Source organism: Oncorhynchus mykiss, chromosome 9 (genome assembly GCF_057628025.1).
Source record: "Oncorhynchus mykiss isolate SJ-2025 chromosome 9, ASM5762802v1, whole genome shotgun sequence".
Taxonomy (NCBI): Eukaryota; Metazoa; Chordata; class Actinopteri; order Salmoniformes; family Salmonidae; genus Oncorhynchus; species Oncorhynchus mykiss.
The window spans coordinates 22,800,216-22,824,592 of NC_143030.1; the positions used below are offsets into that span (position 1 = coordinate 22,800,216).

A 24,377-nucleotide genomic window follows, 5' to 3' on the forward strand; every position below is an offset into this window, starting at 1 on the left:
CAAAGTCCAGACCTGAATCCAATCGAGAATCTGTGGAAAGAACTGAAAACTGCTGTTCACAAATGCTCTCCATCCAACCTCACTGAGCTTGAGCTGTTTTGCAAGGAGGAATGGGAAAAAATGTCAGTCTCTCGATGTGCAAAACTGATAGAGACATACCCCAAGCAACTTACAGCTGTAATCGCAGCAAAAGGTGGCGCTACAAAGTATTAACTTAAGGGGGCTGAATAATTTTGCTCGCCCAACTTTTCAGTTTTTGATTTGTTAAAAAAGTTTGAAATATCCAATAAATGTCGTTCCACTTCATGATTGTGTCCCACTTGTTGTTGATTCTTCACAAAAAAATACAGTTTTATATCTTTATGTTTGAAGCCTGAAATGTGGCAAAAGGTCGCAAAGTTCAAGGGGGCCGAATACTTTCGCAAGGCACTGTATGGTTAGATGAAACAAAAATATAACTTTTTGGTAAAAACTCAACTCGTCGTGTTTGGAGGACAAAGAATGCTGAGTTGCATCCAAAGAACACCATACCTACTGTGAAGCATGGGGGTGGAAACATCATGCTTTGGGGCTGTTTTTCTGCAAAGGGACCAGGACGACTGATCCGTGTAAAGGAAAGAATGAATGGGGCCATGTATCGTGAGATTTTGAGTGAAAACCTCCTTCCATCAGCAGGGCCTTGAAAATTAAACGTGGCTGGGTGTTTCTGCATGACAATGATCCCAAACACATCGCCCGGGCAACGAAGGAGTGGCTTCGTAAGAAGCATTTCAAGGTCCTGGAGTGGCCTAGCCAGTCTCCAGATCTCAACCCCATAGAAAATCTTTGGAGGGAGTTGAACGTCCGTGTTGCCCAGCAACAGCCCCAAAACATCACTGCTCTAGAGGAGATCTGCATGGAGGAATGGGCCAAAATACCAGCAACAGTGTGTGAAAACCTTGTGAAGACTTACAGAAAATGTTTGACCTCTGTCATTGCCAACAAAGGGTATATAACAAAGTATTGAGAAACTTTTGTTATTGACCAAATACTTATTTTCCACCATAATTTGCAAATAAATATATAAAAAATCCTACAATGTGATTTTCTGGATTTTTTTTCCTCATTTTGTCTGTCATAGTTAAGTGTACCTATGATGAAAATTACAGGCGTCTCTCATCTTTTTAAGTGGGAGATCTTGCACAATTGGTGGCTGACTAAATACTTTTTTGCCCCACTGTATATCACAGAAACATTTAAATATTAATTCCCAGAAACCTGACAGTTTATGACAGCCTCAAAACATATGCAACTGGTTCCAGCTGGTTCCATTTTACATCTGACACAGGTAGGATCAAAATCAGAGAATATTCTTCCAAGTTTGGCCCCCTGACCAGTGGATACGGTGAACCACCTTGAATTGAATGAGGCTGTGTCTAGTGCTAAAAGAGGACGAGTGCACCCTGTGCAGCACAGCTTCCCAGGTGTCTTCCACAAGTTCCTCCCCCAAATCCCTTTCCCATCGAGTCTTTAAAGGCACCAAAGAAGTAAGTCATGAATGATTGCATATATATCTGAACTTGTTCAGCTCCAAGATGCTCTCTATAGCTGTATTCGCAGGCCTATGGGGAAATGCAGGTGTTAGCTCTGACAAAGTTCCTAGTCTGGAGATATCAGAAAAAATGGATCTTTGTTTAAGTATTTTTTTATTTTAAATAATATTTAACCTTTAACTAGGAAAGTCACTTAAGGACAAATTCTTATTTACAATGATGACCTACCGGGGAATAGTGGGTTAGCAAGCAACTAACAACAGTGTATGGAGGTCTAATGCTCAATGCAAAATGATAACCAACTCATCGCGGCTCTGCCACAAAATTGGAAGAGACAATTACCTATAGAAGAAATTAAATAATGATTCTGTCTGCCACCCATTCAAAATCATAAATGGCTTAAAAGTATTAGTATACATCGAAAAATGAATCCGTTTCACTTAACGACACAAGGCAATGCCGTATAAAATTCAAGTTAGTTGGGAACAGGTCTTTGATGTCCCAATACCTTGGCATTGGGTCTATGAACTCATATATATATATATATATATATATATATATATATGTATATATGTGTGCATATATATATATATAGATGTGTGCATCTTCCCATTTACACCAGATATCTGTATATAATATATAAAGACTCCACCCTGACAATGGGATTCATTGTCCCAAAGGCAGGAGGCAAACTTTGGTGCAAAATAAGCCCATTGGACATATTTTGGTGAGAGCGAAATCTCTGTCTTTGCCTCTTCCTTTATGGTTTACACACACCAAGCCCCTCCCCCTGCCTCTCATTCCAATAAAGTTGAGAGTTCACATCCTGATAACCAGGACGAGACCGCCTGCTAGCTAGTGTCCGATGAGCTAATTTAGCTTGGCTAGTGGGCTGACAAACATTCTCAACTTTTTGAATTAAAAATTCATATGAAAGTAATTGGTTAAACATTTTAACATAATTTGGTGAATAAATAAACATAATCCTTAAACTTTACAAAATTATTCCTTATTCCTCTGAAAATTCTCTCCCAACCGTGGACTTAAGTCCGCCATTAATTCAGCAGTTTTGGGAATGTTCACTACTTCGCAAGGTGTTATAAGATAGCCTCCCCACGAAGGGAACAAAAAAGTATGCTCCCATGCATGCTTTGTTTTCCAGACCTCCCAAGTTCGCTTATAGAACTTCCGGAAAACTTAGTACATACTTGCCATTTCGCGTTCTTATGTTTGGAATCACACTTGAAAATGACAGGTGACTTCTGTTCTCGCTATACGCTCTAGATAGAATACAAGTATGCGTATTGGAACACTGCCCGTGACTGACATAACAGAAAAACAACCACATTTTGAAATTTCACCTTCTGTATCCTACTATTCTACGTTAAATTGGTGGTCCTTTGTGGCTCAGTTGGTAGAGCATGGCGCTTGTTTGATTCCCAGGACCACCCTTACATAAAATGTATGCACGCATGACTATAGGTCTCTTTGGATAAAAGCATCTGCTAAATGGCATATATTATAGTCTAACTCTCAACATTAAGTTAATACCTCGACTGAGTTCCAAAAAACATGTCCGCAACCCACAAATTACAACTAACCCAAACAGGTTTATAATATACAAAAATTCCAAATATGTTACAACACCCCCCAGTCTCCCCTTACTAAACTGAGGTTTTTACTCCGCTGGTCTCGGGAAGAAATTACGAGTCCTCATTGTCCAAAACCGAGTCAAGACCGAGTAAAAATGTATCCGACACCTAGACAAGACCCTGACATGCAATATGTGGTCTATAGACCGGACTCGAGTACTACAACACTGACAACATCCACTGACTGGTTTAACAATAACAGAGCGCGCCACTTGGAACAGCAACAGCTTTACAAAGTCTGAGAATGCATCATCCAAGATGTGCTGGACCTCGTTTTATGTTGTCTGAAGTGCTGGTCTACTCTCCTCCACCCAATAGTGGTGAAAGAATGAAGTAGCATAGAGACTGCCTCTGTCTTTTGTTGTTATTGTTGTCGTTCTTTCAGAGATGTTCCCCAGTGGCCTGGCTGTATTCAAGAGGATCACTCTGAACATTGAAGAGGAGGCCGCCATGAAGGATGACACAGGCATGCAGGATGTCTACTACACTGAGGTGTGTGTGTGTGTATGCGTTTGTGCATTTATGCAGGCTTGTGTACAGTTGTGATCATATAATGACAATAATTTCATCATGTCATATTTGCTTTTAATAATAGACACCACTATTTTTCTTCTTCTATAAATCATATAATAATTAACTGCCAATAGAACTGGTTAATATTTCACATGGATTCATTGCGCAATATTGATAAGTCTTTGATGTGATTGATAACAGCTTGACCTGTTTTTCCTGAACTGGTGCCATCTTGCCAAGTCCTATGGCCAAGGTGTTAGAATAATAGCAGAGAGAGAGAGAGACTTTGTCCTTTCTTCAAACAATCATCTTTATTCAATATCGATTAATTATTGCAATAAGGAGGCTGATCAACCCCACACCCTTGAGTGTTGGACCAAGTAACCTAACCTTTACACAAATGCAGAGTACTATACAGTTGAAGTCAGAAGTTTACATACACTAAGGTTGGAGTCATTAAAACTTGTTTTTCAACCACTCCACACATTTCTTGTTAACAAACTATTCTGGCAGGTCGGTTAGGACATCTACTTTGTGCATGACACAAGTCATTTTTCCAACAATTGTTTACAGACACAGTGATTTGTAAATTAAATAATCTATCACAATTCCAGTGGGTCAGAGGTTTACATACACTAAGTTGACTGTGCCTTTAAACAGCTTGGAAAATTCCAGAAAATTATGTCATGGCTTTAGAAGCTTCTTTTTGATATCATTTGAGTCAATTGGAGGTGTACCTGTGGATTTATTTCAAGGCCTACCTTCAGACTCAGGGCCTCTTTGCCTGACATCATTGGAAAATCAAAAGAAATCAGCCAAGACTTCAGAAAAAAAATTGTAGACCTCCACAAGTCTGGTTCATCCTTGGGAGTAATTTCCAAACGCCTGAAGATACCACGTTCATCTGCAGGTCCTAGTGGAGGTCCTAGTGGAACACCTGGAGCTGTGTGTGGAGGGGCTGAGGAAAGCAGAGTGATACGAACTGATCACACATCGCCAAGCTCGTCATCCCTGTCTACGAGAAACGCCATGACTTTGAGGTACGAGCCAAACACATGAATGCACACACACACACATGCACACACACAAACAAGACTGAAATGTAAATTGAATCCTTGTGAGCAATATTTACACAGCACCTTGTTTACAAAGAACCACCCATGTACAGATGTGGCTGTATTCGTTTTTAAAATACCCAAAACCATTCTAGGATTGACTGTAGGAAAATAACTTCTGTGTGAATCCCACAATGAGTATTTGATTGTAAGGTTGAGACAATGCCATTCAACATTCCAGACTATATTAACTATGTCCTGCTTGTCTGTGTATTGCGCTGTCCCCTGTGTTTATAAAGCAGAAATAAGCAAGGTTAATTCAGTCCTTCCTCAGCTTATGAAATAAGGTCTCACATGTAAATACTGTCCATGAGAAGTTTACCCTAAGAATGTCCCACTCTCCATCTTCTCATGCTGAGACTCTCTTCTCTTCTTAGCTTGAATAGAAGCTTTGGCTCTGGCTTTAAAAAGCTCTTTGGCCGAGTCTCAAATGGCACCTTATTCCCTATATAGTGCCCTACTAAGGACCCTGGTCAAAAGTAGTGCATTACATAGGGAATAGGGTGCCATTTGGAACACAGTCTCTGTGTTGTCTTTTGGCAGTGGCATGTTCCTATAGCCTCTCTCAGTTCTCTCTCTGACAATAATCTCACAAGATTGGCCACCATTAATTGCATATTTGAGAATGTAAAATCAAAGTTAACTATACATGAGAAGTATGAGTGGTTTAGGTTCATTTCCCATCCTATGTGGGCTCTGCCTGTCAAGCAGCAGAAGGGCACATTTGCCGATGTACTGTTAGCTGATCATGTTTACTTTTTAAAGCTACCAGTAGAAACTTTGTACAGTTGGCTTAACATAGTGGTAAGTAGACCTAATGTACTTGTTTCTCCATCCAACGTAGGCCTACCTAGTGAAGTTGGATAACATTATCCCCTTTTCAACATTGTTTTTAAGTGTCACAATTGCTGCTGACAGACATAATAGCTAGGCTACATTGATTGTTGGACCATGTCAAATTGGCTAGCTAGCTAATAACAGATCATGTCAATAATGGCCAATTAACAAGCTAACTTTCAGGGGATAAACTAGATGGCTATATCCAAATATTGTTTGAGTTGCTTGCCATCTATAGTGGTGATGACAGAAGTACGAGTGACAACTTTCCCAGGACGAGGACTTGCCAATGTCAGGACCTTTCCAAAAGCCTAATCTCTGATGAAGCAAGTTAAATGACATGTTTGCTCAGATAGCTAGCTAGTTACATGCCAAATGGATAGGCTACCCTCACTTCTGAAATTACATGATCAATTGATGTTTACTGAACATGAAAGCATGCAGTCACATGCTGTATAACTGATGTTAGAGCTAAATGTGGAATAATCAGAAATGTGTCATTCTGACTATACTCTTCAAGAGGTGATGATATTAAAACCAAATAGTTTATTTAACAATCCCTTGAAGACGGCACATATTTGTCAGCACGTATGGTTTTAGCGGAGCTGGGGTCTCCTTGCCCCCCCAGAAGCCAAACCGAACTCTCTGTACCATATTGTGACATTTAATTGATAACAACCTATATGCAGTGCAGTGTAGTTGTTCTCAAAAATATCACACACATACACAGAGTTAGACACACAATAGCGTGCACAATCATAAGCGAATACACACAAACACACGCACACACACACACACACCAAATACCCAGTGGTGTGGGGTTTTTCTTTCTTCAGAAACTGAGCCGTCTGTATGACACGCTGCACAGAGCTTACAATAAGATCCTAGAGGTGATGCATACAGGCCGGAGACTGCTGGGGACCTACTTCAGAGTGGCCTTCTATGGACAGGTGGGTGGATATGGAATAAAACATACAAGATCACCTTCTATTTGCCTCCCAGTCTTTTTTTATTTGATTTTATGCCCTTTGAGACAGCATACCTGTGAAGCGCTGCACCCACAGACTCAGATAGACACTGGGGAGGAACTGGCTCCTTTCCAATATCCCCACTAGCATACCACTTACAAGGTAACAATGGGTGGGGCATGTATTCGAAGCGCTATGCTAGTATGTTTAGCTAATCATTGTTTAGTATGCTGGCTCAACCAATTGTACTTCTCTGTCAAGGATGGAGAGCCCATTACTTACGCCATCCTTATTTTTAGATGTTACCCTGCTAGTTCCGGAGGGCCGGAACTGATTGAATCGGCCTGGAATCAAAATGAATGAATGCCCAGTGTCGGCCCAAGTACATCAGGCCGTTTCCATCTACCGCAATTCAGGTCGACTTTGCCGGCATCTTACCAGAATCCCCCCAGAAGCGGCCCAAATGAAAATTTAAATAAACGTCTACAACATTACCAGATTTAGTCATTTTACTATTTTATACATAAAAATTATACCCATCCACAAAAAAATACATTTGTCAGAGGAAACACCATACACCTGGTGACCGTGTCAGCGTGCATGCGCCTGGCCCGCCACAGGAGTCGCTACAGCGCGATGGGACAAGGACATCCCGATCTGCCAAACCCTCCCCTAACTCGGACGACGCTGGGCCAATTGTGGGTCCCCTGGTCTCCCGGTTGCTGCCGGCACGGGTCTTGAACCACGTCTGTAGCAACGCAGTTTACACTGCGACACAGTGTCTTAGACCGCTGCGGTATTGGGGAGGCTCCATCCACTATTTTTTTAAATGCTTATCAACTGCCTTGCACAAAGTATGAAAATACTACGCAGAATTCTTAAAGATTTTCATTTAAATGTTTTTTAATTTTTTTTATCACAGAAACATTGAGAAAATATTGAAAATAAATAATGAAATGTTAACTATTTAAAGCAGCCCATGTAATCATCTGCCAAAGAGTAGCCCCAATCGGCCCGATCCCCAAGTAATACATTTGGGCCAGATAACTCACACCAGAATTGGCCCGAGCTCAATCCCCACATCCTAGCCACAAGTAATACTGCTGAAGGGTATCTTCCTGTCCGTCTTGCATTTGTTTGGGGTGAAAATAAACTTGTCTCTCTCTGTTAATTACTATAGAAAAATAACAACAGTGCTCATCTGTCATAGTCTAGCTAATGTAGCGTCATTGAGGTACTTGTGGTTGTATCTTGTAAGCTTACTTTAACCACATCTGATATCAGTATCTATCAACCATCTGTGATATGGTGTTCTTTCTTGGTTACTTCCCTAACTGAGAGAGAGAGATATTAGATTAAAGTGAAATTACACCAATCCCGTAGACTAGTGGCCTCTGAGGAAGATGGATGTGAGAGGGCTAAAAATGCTACAACACCAAGGCTTAGCTTAAGTTTCACTTCTCTCTTCAGATAGATAAGGGATGATTTGTATCTCTGTCTGTGTGATACAGTGCCTTCAGAATGTATTCACAACCCGTGACTTTTAACACATTTTGTTGTGTTAAAGCCTGAATTTCAAATAGATTACATTTTGATTTTTTGTCACTGGCCGCCTACACACACACAATACCCCAATTATGTTAAAGTGGAATTATGTTTTCTTTTCAATTTATTTTACAAATTCATTAAAATTGAAAATCTGAAATGTATTGAGTCAATAAGTATTTCACCCTTTTGTTAAGGCAAGCCAAAATAGGTTCAGGAGTAAATATTTGCTTCACAAGTCAGATAATAAGTTGCACACTGTGTGTGTAATAATCGTTTTAACATGATTTTTGAATGACTACCTCATTACTGTAACCCACACAGACAATTAGCTGTAAGGTCCCTCAGTCAAGCAGTGAATTTCAAACACAGATTCCACGACTAAGACCAGGGAGGTTTTCCAATGCCTCGCAAAGATGGGCCGCTGTTGGTAGATGGGTAAAAAAAAAACATTGAATATCCCTTTGAGCATGATTAAGTTATTAATTACACTTTGGATGGTGTATCAGTACACCCTGTCACTAAAAAGATACAGGCGTCCTTCTTAACTCAGTTGCCGGAGCGGAAGGAAACCGCTCAGGGATTTCACCATGGGGCCAAAGTTTACTTGTTACAGATTTTACTCCACAATACTAACCTAATTGACAGAGTTAAAAGAAGGAAGCCTATACAGAATACAAATATTCTAAAACATGCATCCTGTTTGTAACAAGGCAGTAAACTAATACTGCAAAAAATGTGGCAAAGCAATTAACATTGTCCTGAATACAAAGTGTTATGTTTGGGTCAAATCCAATTTAACACATCACCGAGTACCACTCTCCGTATTTTCAAGCATACTGGTGGCTGCATGTTATGGGTATGCTTGTAATGATTAAGTATTAGGGAGTTTTTCAGGATAAAAAAAGAAACGTAATGAAGCTAATCAAAGGCAAAATCCTAGAGGGAAACCTGTTTCAATCTGCCTTCCACCAGACACTGGGAGATGAATTCACCATTCAGCAGGCCAATAACCTAAAACACAAGGCCAAATCTACACTGGAGTTGTTTACCAAGAAGACAGTGAATGTTACAGTTTTGACTTAAATCTGCATGAAAATCTATGGCAAGACCTGAAAATGGTTGACTAGTAATGATCAACAACCAATTTGGCAGAGCTTGAAGAATTTTGAAAAGAATAGTGGGCAAATGTTACACAATCCAGGTGTGGAAAGCTCTTAGGGACTTACCCAGAAAGACTCACAGCTGTAAATTGCTGCCAAAGGTGATTCTAACATGTATTGACTCACGTAAATACCTATCCAGTGGCAATTTTATCATGTAAATCTTGGTGGGACAAAAAAAGACATGTTTTAGATGCATGCCAGCAAAGCCACAATACTAAACAATACATTAATTCCACTTTAACGGTGAAAAGCAGTGCGCACAATCTGTTAGGGCCTACATAAAGCTGAACCAACATCAGACTTTCTTTTTCGCACCATGCCTGTTTTACATATTTTGTCATCAAACTTGTCATTCTCTGAGCTAGGCTGAAACACCTGCATTTTGGAGCTGCCTTACTCAAGAAAGGCAAAAAGAGGCCATGTTTGTATGCGGCTTAATTAATGCAATGTTTATTTTTTACATTCTTTGCAAACTGATATGTGACGCGTATTAATGCCAAAATAACATGCAAAACAGGTAGGGCTCAAAACAGGTGGGGGTCTTCCCCACCTGCCCTGAATGACGGGTCGGCACTGTACTTATCTAGTCAAGATACACTGAACAAATATATATATAACGCAACATGCAATCATTTCTAAGATTTTACTGGGAATACAGATATGCATCTGTCGGGGACAGATACCTTAAAAAAAAGGTAGGGGCATGGATCAGAAAACCAGTCAGTATCTGGTGTGACCACCACTTATCTCATGCAGCTCGACACATCTCCTTCGCATAGAGTTGATCAGGCTGTTGATTGTGGCCTGTTGAATGTTGTCCCACTCCTTTTCAATGGCTGTGCGAAGTTCCTGGATATTGTCGGCAACTGGAACACGCTGTCGTACACGTCAATCCAGAGCATCCCAACCTTGCTCAATGGGTGACATGTCTGGTTAGAAAGCTGGCCATGGAATGCAGGCCATTTTCTGCTTCCAGGAGTTGTCTACAGATCCTTGTGACATGGGGCTGCTGTGCATTATCATGCTGAAACATGAGGTGAGGGCGGGGGATGAATGGCACAACAATGGGCCTCAGGATCTCATCATGGTATCTCTCTGCATTCAAATTGCCATCGATAAAATGCAATTGTGTTCGTTGTCCGTAGTTTATTCCTGTTCATACCATAACCCCACCGCAACCATGGGGCACTCTGTTCACAACGTTGACGTCAGCAAACCGCTCGCCCACACGATGCCATACACGCTGTCTGCCATCTGCCCGGTATAGTTGAAACCAGGATTCATCCGTGAAGAGCACACTTCTCCAGCGTGCCAGTGGCCATCGAAGGTGAGCATTTGCACACAAGTTGGTTACGACGCAGAACTGCAGTCAGGTCAAGACCCTGGGGGGAGGACAAGCACGCAGATAAGTCGGTTTCTGGCCGTTTGTGCTGAAATTCTTTGGTTGTGTAAACCAAAGTTTCATCAACAATCCTGGTGGCTGGTCTCAGATGATCCCACAGGTGAAGAAGCCGGATGTGGCGGTCCTGGGCTGGTGTGGTTATACGTGGCCTGCAGTTTTGAGGCCGGTTAGACGTACTTCCAAAATGTCTCCAATGTTGTTTTAGAGAATAACAGTAAATTATCTGGCAACAGCTCTGGTGGACATTCATGCAGTCAGTGTGCCAATTGCATGCTCCCTCAATACTTAAGACATCTGTGGCATTCTGTTGTGTGACAAAACTGCACATTTTAGAGTGCCTTTTTATTGTCCCCCAGCACAAGGTGCACCTGTGTGATGATCATGCTGTTTAAGCAGCTTATTTCAGCTCATGAAACATGGGAGCAACACTTTACATGTTGCATTTATATTTTTGTTCAGTGTGTTTTACAAATGTTTACATTTGTCTTCCACTTTGACATTACAGAGTATTTTGTGTAGATCGTTGACAAAAAATGACAATTAAATCCATTTTAATCCGACTTTGTAACACAACAAAATATGGAAAAGTTCAAGGGGTGTGAATACTTTCTGGAGGCAGTGTATTTTATATTTTGAGATGAAAAATGACAACCTTGTTTTATATAGATGGATTGTTAGATTATTATTAATTCATGTTTCATTATGTCACGTTTTTTTATGCTTGCATACATTCAAAAATCCCAATAAATATATTGAAATATCCGACAAAGAACTTTATTTCACATTTGAGAGTTAGTCTAATTGATTTATGCCTGAATATTTTCCTCCTGAGTCTGCACCTGTTTTGCAGCATGAACATCCGCACCACCATTGGCCAGTTGGAATTTGGAACACTCTCAGTTTTCTAAGATTGCTAATATGTCTTGTTGACAGGGCTACTTTGAGGAGGAGGATGGGAAGGAATATGTTTACAAGGAGCCCAAACGCACAGGTTTGTCGGAGATCTCTCAGCGCCTTCTATGGCTCTACGGGTACAAATTTGGAGCTGAAAACGTCAAAATCATCCAGGACTCCAGCAAGGTAATAACTATAGTTGCGTCCCAAATGGCATCATATTCCCTATGCAGTGCACTACTTTTGAGTCTACGAGATCCTAGAATAAGGAAATAAGCTGCTTCCTTTATTGGAGTTGGAAACTCTCTGCAGTAGTTTCAAATGAATTTAATTTTCAGCCAGAAATAAAAACATGCATTTTCTTGTTTCCTGAGAAGAGAGGATGGTCCAAATGTGAACCATCTAGAAATTCCTGTAGCACTATACATACTGAAGGACTCCAGGACAAGGTTTGGTCACCCACTGATATAAATGATGCTATACCAAAAGCCAGGAGCTCTTCCTGACCATGTGACCTGATCAGGAGAAACTATTGGCCTTAGTTCCGTTCATGTGGATTTTGCCTAGAAGGGATACAGTTTTTGTCAAAATGTACTTTTTGTAACAGGTTTAGGAGAACTTATGCAGCAGGTTAGGAGAATTAGCTTAACAACCTCTTTTTTACAACCTATAGGTGCACAATCTTAGTTTGACCCCACGTCTCACAGCAGGAAAATAATATAACCAGAAATGTGTGGGGGGATGTCTTCTACTAAGCTATATGGAATTGTTTTAAGGTCATACTAAAGATAATTTAGCTATATTGATTTTACATTTTAAGACCCCTTGAAGTATCCCAAAAATGTGTAAAACATATGAAAATGTATATTTGGCCTTACTACTATTAGCCCATACGAACGCATTGAAAACAGATTCACTACCTGGATGTCACGGATCCCTCCGGAACTATGTCATTACGCACACCTGGTCCCCATTCCCACTGATTTGTAATTGCTTAAATATGCCCTTTGATTTCCATTGGGCTGTCAATTATTGTTCCAATGTCCGTTGATCGTGTGAGTACCTGTGTTGTTTTGGCTTTCGTGCCACTTGTATTGCGTAGATGATTACGGGTCTCGTCCCGTGTGGAATCATTGTGTGAGTGTATGTTACTGGTCTCGCCCCGGTGTATTTATTCGAGATACTCCTCGCTCTTTTGGTTGGGTTTCAACCCTGTGTTTTGCATACGTGTTTGTTTTTGCATGGCACGCTGTAATTTGGGTAAATAAAAAAAAAACTATTACGCATTCCTGCGCCTGTCTCCCGATCCCGTTAGACCAATGTGACAATGCAACAACAGATTCAGGTATTTAGCCCCTTATTTTTGGCACTAAACAGTCTCCATATATACAGTACCAGTCAAAAGTTTGGACAAACCTACTCATTCCTGGGTTTTTCTTTATTTTTACTTTTTTCTACATTGTAGAATATTTGTGAAGACATCAAAACTATGAAATGAATCATGTAGGAACCAGAAAAGTGTTAAAGAAATAAATTGTAGATTCTTCAAAGTAGCCACCTTTTGCCTTGATGAAAGCTTTGCACACTCTAGGAATTCTCTCAACCAGCTTCACCTGGAATGCTTTTCCAACTGTCTTGGAGTTCCCACATATGCTGAGCACTTGTTGGCTGTTTTTCCTTTACTCTGCGGTCCAACTCATCCCAAACCATCTCAATTGATTTGAGGTCGGGTGATTTGTGGAGGCCAGGTCACCTGATGCAGCACTCCATCACTCTCCTTCATTGTCAAATAGCCCTTACACAGTCTGGAGGTGTGTTTTGGGTCATTGTCCTGTTGAAAAACAAATGATAGTCCCACTAAGCACAAACCAGATGGGATGGCGTATCACTGCAGACTGCTGTGGTAGCCATGCTGGTTAAGTGTGCCTTGAATTCAAAGCACCCCTACACCATCACACCTTGTCCTCCATGCTTCACAGTGGGAAACACATGTGGAGATCAAAGACACAGCGGTTGGAACCAAAAATCTCAACTTTGGACTCAACTTTGGATTTCCACCGGTCTAAAGTCCATTGCCTGTGTTCCTTGGCCCAAGCAAATCTCTTATTGGTGCCCTTTAGTAGTGTTTTCATTGCATCAATTCGACCACAAAGGCCTGATTCACGCAGTCTCCTCTGAACAGTTGATGTTGAGATATGTCTGTTACTTGAACTCTGAAGCATTTATTTGGGCTGCAATCTGAGGTGCAGTTAACTCTAATGAACTTATCCTCTGCAGCAGAGGTAACTCTGGGTCTTCTTTTCCTGTGGTGGTCCTCATGAGAGCCAGTTCCATCATAGCAGCCACAGGTACACCTCCAATTTGACTCAAATGATATCAATTAGCCTCAGAAGCTTCTAAAGCCATGACATTTTCTGGAATTGCACAAGCTGTTTAAAGGCACAGTCAACTTAGTTAATGTAGGTATTATTGGGGGCGCTAGAGAGCGTGCTATGGAGTAGACGTGCTTTGATAGAGCTTCGCTCCATTTTGAAACAAATTTAGTATTTATCTTAACCTCTCACGACCTATATCTTCAAACAAATATGACAAAGGGAAAAGGCACCAGAAAAGGGAGGGCTAAACAAGATAATTTGAATGAGATAGACAACGAACCAATTTCAACGTCGCCAACCCACGAGGAGTTAGCTGAAGAGGCTAGCTTCCAAGATTCCCCCACAGAGCCTACGCAAAGTGACATTCTGGCTGCCATAAACCCACTAAGCAAGAAGGTGGACACAAGGTTGGGTGATATCTCAGAGTATTGGGACTTTGGCCGAAACTGTGAAGGCAACTCAGAGAAGGGTGCATGAGGTTGAGCAGACGACAGTCGATCACGAGGCCAGGCTACAGGACATAGAGAAACAGTGCGCAACGTTCAAAAATGACAACAAAACCCTGAAAGCCCGACTGGAAATGCTTGAGTCGCATTCAAGACGCCAGAACATCCGAATATGTGGCATCCAGGAGGACACTGAGAAAGGGAAACCCACTGAATTTGTCTCGGAGCTGATACCGGCCCTGCTGGGGAGCGAACACTTCAAAACGGCCATCTTGATCGACCGCGCATACAGATCTCAGGCAACGAAGCCGGCCAAGGGCGGTCCACCAAGGCCATTCATTGTACGGCTGCACTATCCCCAGACCAGGGATCTCATCCTCAAGCTGGCTAGTCAAAAGTTCCTCCTTAACTTCAACGGAGCCAGGGTGTCTTTCTACCCAGATCTTACCTTGAAGGTGAGGAACCAACGTACCTTTGAGGTACGCAACAAATGCAGGGCGGCCAACATCCGATATGGATTCCTCTTCCCAGCCCGGTTTAAGGTGACAGTCAAAGGATCAACACGTACGTTTGACAACCCAAAAGAGGCCAATCTGTTCTTGACAAGCAAGCTCCCTGGCTGAGGATACAGAACGGCTGTGTCAGCCGGCTAAATGACCAAATACAGGCCAGGAATGTGTTTGGATTTCCGGACTATGTCTTTTCGATTAGAAGATCAGAATTTGGGACTTATGATTGGTGAGATGTTGTGGCTAATATAGCATTGTTTGGCACATCATGTTTTAGCGCCACTCACCCCCTAACGTGAGAGTTAAGTGTTAAGTGTTATTTAATATTAGCGTATATGCGGAGCATCTATAGACGACGAGTTAGTTCAAGCTGTATGTCTAGACACCCTAAAGTTTGTGTGTTAGCCAAGGAGTGCTTCGTTTGGGGAAGTCACTCAGTAAAGGGACGGGAGGGGGGATGGGGTATGTGTTTTATGTTCACGTTTATTATTAGTACAGGTGGCATGACAAGCTCCTGCACGGCGGGACGTTTTTCTTCTGAGTTTTGTATGACAGCAACAATTTGTTCTAAAATAAGAAATGCCACATAGTAATAGAGCACAGAGTAGACCAGGGGGAATAAAGATAGTCAGCTGGAACTGTAATGGCTTAGGGCATGTGGTGAAACGAGCTAAGGTTTTCTCTCATCTTAAATCACTGGGTGCTGACATAGTGCTTCTTCAAGAAACTCATGTTAAACGCTCCGCTCAGGCCAAGCTACGAGTCGGCTGGATCGGTCAGATATACCAGTCTAACTTTGATGCAGAAGCGAGAGGGGTAGCAATCCTGATAAGGAAAAACATTCCGTTTGTTTACTCATCCTCGATTTCAGATCCTAATGGTCGGTATATTATTGTGGCTGGTACACTGAATTCGAAACCAGTAACCTTGGTCAATTTATATGGACCCAACTTCGATGATTCATTATTTTTTCAAAGGGTATTTAAGGACATACCAAATATCTCGGATACAAGTGTTATTGTTGGAGCGGACTTTAACTGTACGTTAGATCCTCTTTTAGATAAACAGCTATCAAGGTCACTTCAACAATCAAATGCCAGTGTCTGTCTAAATACATTGATGACAAACCTTAACATTGTCGATATTTGGAGACTGACGCACCCAACAGACAGGGATTACTCTTTCTTGTCATCAGTTCATAAATCATATTCCAGAATTGACTATTTTTTGTTGGACTCCAAACTAATCTCAGCGGCTGAGTCGGTTACCTATCACCCTATTCTAATTACGGACCACTCTCCTGTGTCCATGGTGCTGAAACTCGACAATATGTCGACAGGTCGGCGACCGTGGCGCTTAGACGCATACCTGCTGAAAGATAAGGCTTTTTGTCAGTATTTGAAGGAGCAGATTGCCTTTTTCCTCGGAACTAACGACACTGGGGATGTTGACGACTCCACCCTTTGGGAATCTCTAAAGGCTGTGATTAGAGGTTACATTATTTCTTATACATCAGAGAGGAAGAAACGCGCCAATACTAGGCTAAGAGAAATTGAAAGAGAGTTAGGGGAACAGGAGAACGTTTTTAGGACAAATTCCTCGTATACAGTCCTTGAGAAGATCACAAAGTTAAAATATGAATACAATACCAACCTTTCGAAACGGGTGGGCTCTTTACTTGCTAGAACGCAACAAAGTTATTTTGAACTGGGTGACAAACCACCTAAATTATTAGCAAGACAGCTAAGGCATGTACAGGCATCTAGAGCTATTCACAAAATAAAAGACAAGAAGGGTAAAATAGTAACAGATCTGCAGGATATTAATAAATGCTTTGCACAGTTTTACTCAGAGCTATACCAATCAAAATGCGATGCTACTGATCCACAAACTATGGAACACTTTCTCGCTGAATGTGAACTTCCTAAACTAGACAGGGGGGCAGCTTCTGCACTTGATGCAGGGATAACTTTGGAGGAAATTAACACAGTGATAGCACAATTTCCAAACAGCAAGGCCCCTGGGCCCGATGGATATGTAATAGAATTCTATAAGAAGTACTGCGCCAGTCTAGCTCCACTTATGTTGCGAATGTTTAAACAATCCAAAGAAAATGCCAAACTCCCGCAAACACTGTATGAGGCTACAACAGCACGTCGTCTTATCGCCCCGTGTCGTTACTCCCCATAGAAAACAAGGTGTTGACAAAGATATTGGCAAACCGATTGAAAACATATATTTCTGACATCATACACCCTGACCAGACAGGTTTTATCCCGGGCCGACATATACACTACAATTTGAGACGTCTTTTCAACGTAATGTATCACGATCACAAGGTTGAGGAAGTGGTAATAGCTCTTGATGCAGAGAAGGCGTTTGACCGGATTGAGTGGAAATATATGATGTCGGTTCTGGAGCACTTCGGATTCGGAAAGGAATTTATTAATTGGATAAGAATTATTTATGCACACCCAATGGCGTCCGTGGTAACCAATCAAGAAATGTCGCAGTCATTCCGCTTGTTCAAGGGGTGCCGACAGGGGTGCCCTATTTCGCCTGCTCTCTTCGTTATAGCCATGGAACCCCTTGCTACTCGCATTCGGGCATGTGCCGATATAGCTTCTGTTAAAATAAAGGACACACAGCACAAAATTTCCCTATATGCAGACAAAGTTATTTTGTTTTTGTCCAAGCCTAAAACTTCTATTCCACCCTTACTTAACTTGATAAACACATTTGGCTCCTTCTCTGGCTACAAGATAAACTGGCAAAAAAGTGAGTTGATGCCAATATCGCGGCCTGTGGATATGCAATTTCTGCAATCTACCCCGTTTAGAACAGTGATGGACAAGTTCACAAGCCTTGGCATTGTAGTGACAAGAGACCTTGACCAGCTATCTAAAGTGAATTGGGACATGAAAATATATCAGCTTAATAAACAAAATATAGATTTTTGGAAAACTCTGCCTATCTCCTTGGTTGGTCGTATAAACGCTATTAAAATGGTTGTCCTACCCAGGTTTCTTTACCTCTTCCAATGTATACCCAATTTCATACCACAAAGCTATTTTAAGAAACTGGATTCAATAGTAACTCCATTTTTATGGGATAACAAGGCAGACAGAATTTCAAAGAAGCATTTATGCAAGTACAAGATAGAGGGGGGCTTTGGCCTTCCTTACTTTAAACTGTATTATTGGGCTGCTAATCTGAACATTGTGTCTTTCTGGAGGGAAAGCTTACCTGCGATGAGACAGAAGGATATGCCTGCATGGCTTTTGATTGAGCAGGCCTCCTGTCAACGTTCCTCACTCCCTGCACTTGTTAATAGCCCATCATATGTGAAAAAATCCACTTATGACTCTAACCCAGTCATTTGTCATACGCTTAGGATCTGGAAACAGATGAGGTATTTTCTTAACATACCCACTGTATACATTGACAGCCCGATTTGCATGAATCATGCTTTCCACCCCGCATTGGATGATGTGGTGTTTTCACAGTGGAGGGAGAAGGGGCTCACAACAATTGGTAATCTATACATAGATGGTCAGTTAGCTTCATTTCAACAATTACAGGGAAAGTTCAACATACCAACAACACATTTTTTCAGATACCTCCAAATCAGGAATTTCGTAAGGACACATATCCCACAGTATGGCATGAAGCCAAATAGTCCTACATTAGATAGCTTGATCCTTGTCAAACCCCATTCAAAAGGGTTGGTCTCTAGACTGTATGATGTGCTACAAGCCCACATGGAGGTATCCACAGACACCATTAAAAGGGCTTGGGAACAAGAACTTGGCTCAGAAATCTCAGATGAGGACTGGGTAGAAGCTCTCAGGAATATAAACCACAGTTCAGTGAATGCCAGACACAACCTTGTACAGTTTAAGGTGATACGCAGGTTACATTACTCAAAAGTAAAACTGCATAAAATATTCCCGGACACCTCACCACTGTGTGAGAGGTGCAAGCAGGATGAGGGGACGTTGACCCACTTATTCTGGACATGTCCAAAGTTACATGTTTACTGGGCTCTCATTTTTGATTATTTATCTAGAGCCTTTGATAGAGTTTTAGCCCCAGACCCATTGACCGCTCTGTTTGGCACAGTTGATGGGAATAATCACGAAGGGAAAGCTGTCTCTCTTTGTACTCTATTAGCCAAAAGGCTCATATTGCAATTTTGGAAACTGGAGACTGTACCTACCTTTGAAATGTGGTTACGGGATTTAGGAAATGTAATGCATATGGAAAAGATTCGATACACTACCTCCAATAGAAGTCCAATGTTTTACAAAATATGGCAGCCGATACTGGATAAATGGTCTAGTCCCGCTTCATAACTGGGTTGACGATCTGCTGCTACTCTGTGCTGTACTCCACTCAATATTTATTTTGGGCTTAACTACACTGCTTGTAATGACTATATGCTGTCTTCCTATACATGTACCACCTAATAGGATTTTGTTTTATTATGTGTGTGTGTGAGTTAAGTTTAGTGTTGTCCTCTAAATTGGCCATCCCATTCAACAGTACAATGAATGTCATTGTTAGTATTGCTGTCTTTTTTATTTGATTTTTTATTGTAAAATAATAAACATATTATTTTAAAAAATTTAGAAACTTAGTTAATGTAAACTTCTGACCCACTGGAATTGTGATAAGGTGAAATAATCTGTCTGTAAACAATTGTTGGAAAACTTACTAGTGTCATGCACAAAGTAGATGTCCTAACCGACTTGCAAAAACTATAGTTTGTTAACAAGACATTTGTGGAGTGGTTGAAAAACGAGTTTTAATGACTCCAACCTAAGTGTATGTAAACTTCTGAATTCAACTGTATATATAAGTTGCCCATCCCTGCTATAAACCAATACAAGAGTTTTGTTATGTGTGGCTTGTTTGTTCAGGGATGTTTACTTTTTGTTGTTGCAATAAAATTATTGCACGACATGACCTGTGCGTATATTTGACCAAGGACTACCAGTTAGATCAGTGTTACTGATCTGAAAGAGAGGCTTCTTTTGTAGGGGAAGCCCCTCCCATCAGAACATAACAAACACAAATTAATTAAGCAATTACCATCATCAAAGCCTATATTTTCCACGCCGCTAAACATCATGAATTATATACATTTCACCTTTGCAATCCGTTTCTCATGATACGATATAACACATTTACAAAATCTCATCCCTACTGACATGGTGTCTTCCAATATGCCCGTTCACGTCAACGAGCCATTCGGGACAGACACAACAAAGCCAGACCGAAGCGATAGCGTTGGTCCTTATCCCACCCGGAAGCTACCGATCTGAGAGAGGAACAGAACCAAACAGCGCGCTCATCCATAACATTGAGTACAATAAACGTTGCTTAAATTAAACATGAACGCTTGTCTGTATATTATTTTTACCATAACAAACTGTTACTGGTGGGAGGTAAGAATAAAGTGTGCAATGTATGTACTAAAATAACGAAGTTAACTTGTGCGTCGACCCACATTGATAACGTGTAGGGAGGGGGCGATGAGTGTGTGAGTACCAAACTCTGCCCGCGGCCAGTGACAAACTTCTCCGACACACACAAACACACTACCCTGCCCTATTCCAAGCAACAGTATGCATCACCACTCCTTGTGCAAGACCTGTCAAACATTCCTAACATGTGCCGCATCTACTGTATTTCCTACTCTGCGTTTACTCTGCAGTCCGTAATGTATTGTGAAGCTCTACATTGTTAAAACAACCTTTTATATTTTGGCTTATGATGTGGTACTAAGCTCATGAGGCTTGAAGGATATTCTTGAAGGATCATTGGCTGCCATATATATCATTAATTCAAAAGTCCAACAATGGATGTACAAATCAGACTAACTTTGAGCGGAGTATATAATGGTGCTCTTTGACCAAGGTCGATTGGTATGTACTGAATGTATTGTTCTCTCACAATAGCTTTCACTTTCTACTGACTGTTGCCAGCACATTGTGTTATTCTGTCTTTTACTTTCCTTTTGTGTCTAACGATAACTGTACCCTTCTGTCTATGCTGTCTCTTGCTGCGCCTTAGATTTAAGGAGTGCCAGGTAATTTGATCTCCCGTTTATCACGGTCAGTGAGAGAAGCAGTCAGTGGGTTGATATACTGTTTGTGGCAACGAATCAAATCAAATGAAATTTTATTTGTCACATACACATGGTTAGCAGATGTTAATGCGAGTGTAGCGAAATGCTTGTTCTTCTAGTTCCGACAATGCAGTAATAACAAGTAATCTAACTAACAATTCCAAAACTACTGTCTTGTACACAGTGTAAGGGGATAAATAATATGTACATAAGGATATATGAATGAGTGATGGTACAGAGCAGCATAGGCAGATACAGTAGATGGTATCGAGTACAGTATGTACAAATGAGATGAGTATGTAAACAAAGTGGCATAGTTTAAAGTGGCTAGTGATACATGTATTACATAAGGATACAGTCGATGATATAGAGTACAGTATATACGTATGCATATGAGATGAATAATGTAGGGTAAGTAACATTAAATAAGGTAGCATTGTTTAAAGTGGCTAGTGATATATTTACATCATTTCCCATCAATTCCCATTATTAAAGTGGCTGGAGTTGAGTCAGTGTCAGTGTGTTGGCAGCAGCCACTCAGTGTTAGTGGTGGCTGTTTAACAGTCTGATGGCCTTGAGATAGAAGCTGTTTTTCAGTCTCTCGGGCCCAGCTTTGATGCACCTGTACTGACCTCGCCTTCTGGATGATAGCGGGGTGAACAGGCAGTGGCTCGGGTGGTTGATGTCCTTGATGATCTTTATGGCCTTCCTGTGACATCGGGTGGTGTAGGTGTCCTGGAGGGCAGGTAGTTTGCCCCCGGTGATGCGTTGTGCAGACCTCACTACCCTCTGGAGAGCCTTACGGTTGAGGGCGATGCAGTTGCCATACCAGGCGGTGATACAGCCCGCCAGGATGCTCTCGATTGTGCATCTGTAGAAGTTTGTGAGTGCTTTTGGTGACAAGCCGAATTTCTTCAAATGAATCAAATGAAATGCTTATTTACAAGCCCTTAACCAACAATGCAGTTTTAAGAAAAATAATTCAACAAGTATAAAATAAACTGAAGTAAAATAGAAAAATAACTAATTAAAAGGCCACAAAATAACAATAGCGAGACAATATACAGGGGGTATCGGTGGCAAAATTCCCTTGGATCCATGTTACTTAAGCAACTGTATTGCTCACAATACTTGATTTATTGTAGAGGGAAACAATGGCCTCTATTTTAATAAACTCCATTATATGTGGGTGCGTGCATGGTGTGTGTAGATAGTTGAGGAAATTGTTTTATTTATTTTAGAATAAGACTAATGTAACAATATGTGGGAAAAGTCAAGGGGTCTGAATGCTTTCCGAAGGCACTGTACGTGTCTGTGGCGGTTTGACCAATGATGGTAACGATGTATGTTGTTGTCTACTCTTGTCACCATAGATCTTCCAGGAGGATATGATGCAGTCACTGCTCCAGAACTCCTAACATGTATTCCGTGCTATCAGTGGGACGACTACAGACCTGGGCTAAAGTCGACAGACCACACATTTTTCACAGAGTATAGCTATTTCTCACACACACACACACATACATACATACATTCTCCGTCAGCTGAACCCAAACCGGCTCTGTCAGCTTCCTGGTAATTTGTTTTGATCAATGCAAAGCTGTTGTTGCCTTGCACACTGCATCAAATGGCTTTGTTGCTTGAGAGAAGTGGAAACACAATATTACACTTAAGTGCTGAAGTCTATTCTGCTATGCTCAAAGGTAGCTAATGTTACTTATGTTATAGGAAGAAAGAAAAAAACAGTAACCAACCCATCTGTTGTCTGTACACTCTTAGAAAAAAAGGGTTCCAATAGAGTTCCATGTGGAAACAGTTCTACCTGGAAAAGGGTTCTACCTGGAACCAAATGGTGTTATTCAAAGGGTTCTCCAATGGGGACTGCCGACGAACCCTTTTATGTTCTAGATATAGATGGGTTGGCTGACAACATCACGCCATCGACGTGACCGGAAGGCATGCGTTGATATGATTCTGAACAGTCAGATAGCTAGCAACAATGACAAGAAGCTGCTGTGCGGGGAATCGTAGGTGGCTCGTTTCAGCTCGTATCTTGTTATTGATACCATGTATTTGGGAGACAAGTGCTCATTGTGCAAATGTATTTATGTTTTCAAAAAACATTTAGAGACTAAATAGAGTTTACATGTTATCAACAGTCTAAGCCCACCCTGTCTGTTTAGTCCCATAGTTGCGCACGAGTCGGTTTTGTCGCTAAACAACCAGCCCATCTATTAGATGTAAGGAAAATGTACAGTGAGGAAAGGAGATTTAATGAAGTATACTCTGTCAAATTGTCAGTCACTCTGTAATAACCCAATGCTCAGACAGTTACTTTAGTTGTTGAGCTGTGTTGTATTTCTGATATGGGGCCCCTGCTCTTTGACCAGAAGACTGATTAGCCTGGTCACAGATCTCTTAGTGTTGTCTTGAGAACTCATAGGCTTCGTTGACACAGACAGCCCAATTTTGAACTTTTGACCAATTATGGGCATCTGATCTGATAGGTCAAAAGACCAATCATTGTGGGACCAGGCTAATGGTTGTGATTTTATGCCTCTATCACAGGGGTATTCAAATCCTACCTTACAAGGTCCGGAATACTGCTGTTTTTCTCTTCTACCTGATAATTAGTTGCATCCATCTGGTGTCCCAGATCTAAATCAGTCCCTGATTTTAAAGGGCAAGATTTCCAAAAGTCTGAGGTCCAGGTTTGAATTTGAGGGCTCTATCAACTAGCTGGTTCTAGTGATCTAGTAGTGCCTACATCTCTCCTCAGAAAAGTCTCCTGTCCTATTTCAAGTAATAATAAAACTCCCAACACATACTGATTGTACAGTATTTCACAAGTGGCACACTGAAATTAGTAGACTGCTGATAATAATTTGCGGATGTATATAATATGTTATGCCATAAAGAAGAAAAATGTGTATGTATTTATATTTGTACTGTTTTTGGAATGCATGGTTGCATCAGGTCTGGGAGAGAGGTGTTATTTCTCTGATTGTGTCTGACTTATTTGCCATTTTTAATTACACTATATGTAAGTACAGGTACTTCTTCAACATATTGTATGTTTGTAAAGCCATTTTTCAATAAAAACATTTGGGTTGGGTTGTATTGACCTCATTGTTTTGTATTTATTTGAATGTTTATGTATTAACGTGGATGGATTTAATTTGTATTATGGTGCTTAAATTATACACGGGGCTCATAGCCTAAGCAGGGTGGTGTATTATAGGGGTTAGGGTGACTTTTTTCTTGTCAGCGCTTTTTACAAACAGCTTTTA

The 24,377-nt window shown here is 41.0% G+C and overlaps 1 pseudogene across 1 annotated transcript in view; it reads left to right on the top strand.

Annotated features, from left to right (window-relative positions):
- Window positions 1–24,200, top strand: part of LOC110532966 (dedicator of cytokinesis protein 11-like) — a 92,084-nt pseudogene extending 67,884 nt beyond the window's left edge. Inside the window, exons 42-46 of the transcript XR_016483550.1 lie at window positions 3,570–3,680; window positions 4,615–4,737; window positions 6,486–6,599; window positions 11,664–11,810; window positions 22,461–24,200. The product of XR_016483550.1 is annotated as a dedicator of cytokinesis protein 11-like (transcript). The remainder of the gene's footprint in view (window positions 1–3,569; window positions 3,681–4,614; window positions 4,738–6,485; window positions 6,600–11,663; window positions 11,811–22,460) is intronic.
- Window positions 24,201–24,377: the final 177 nt, after the last annotated feature.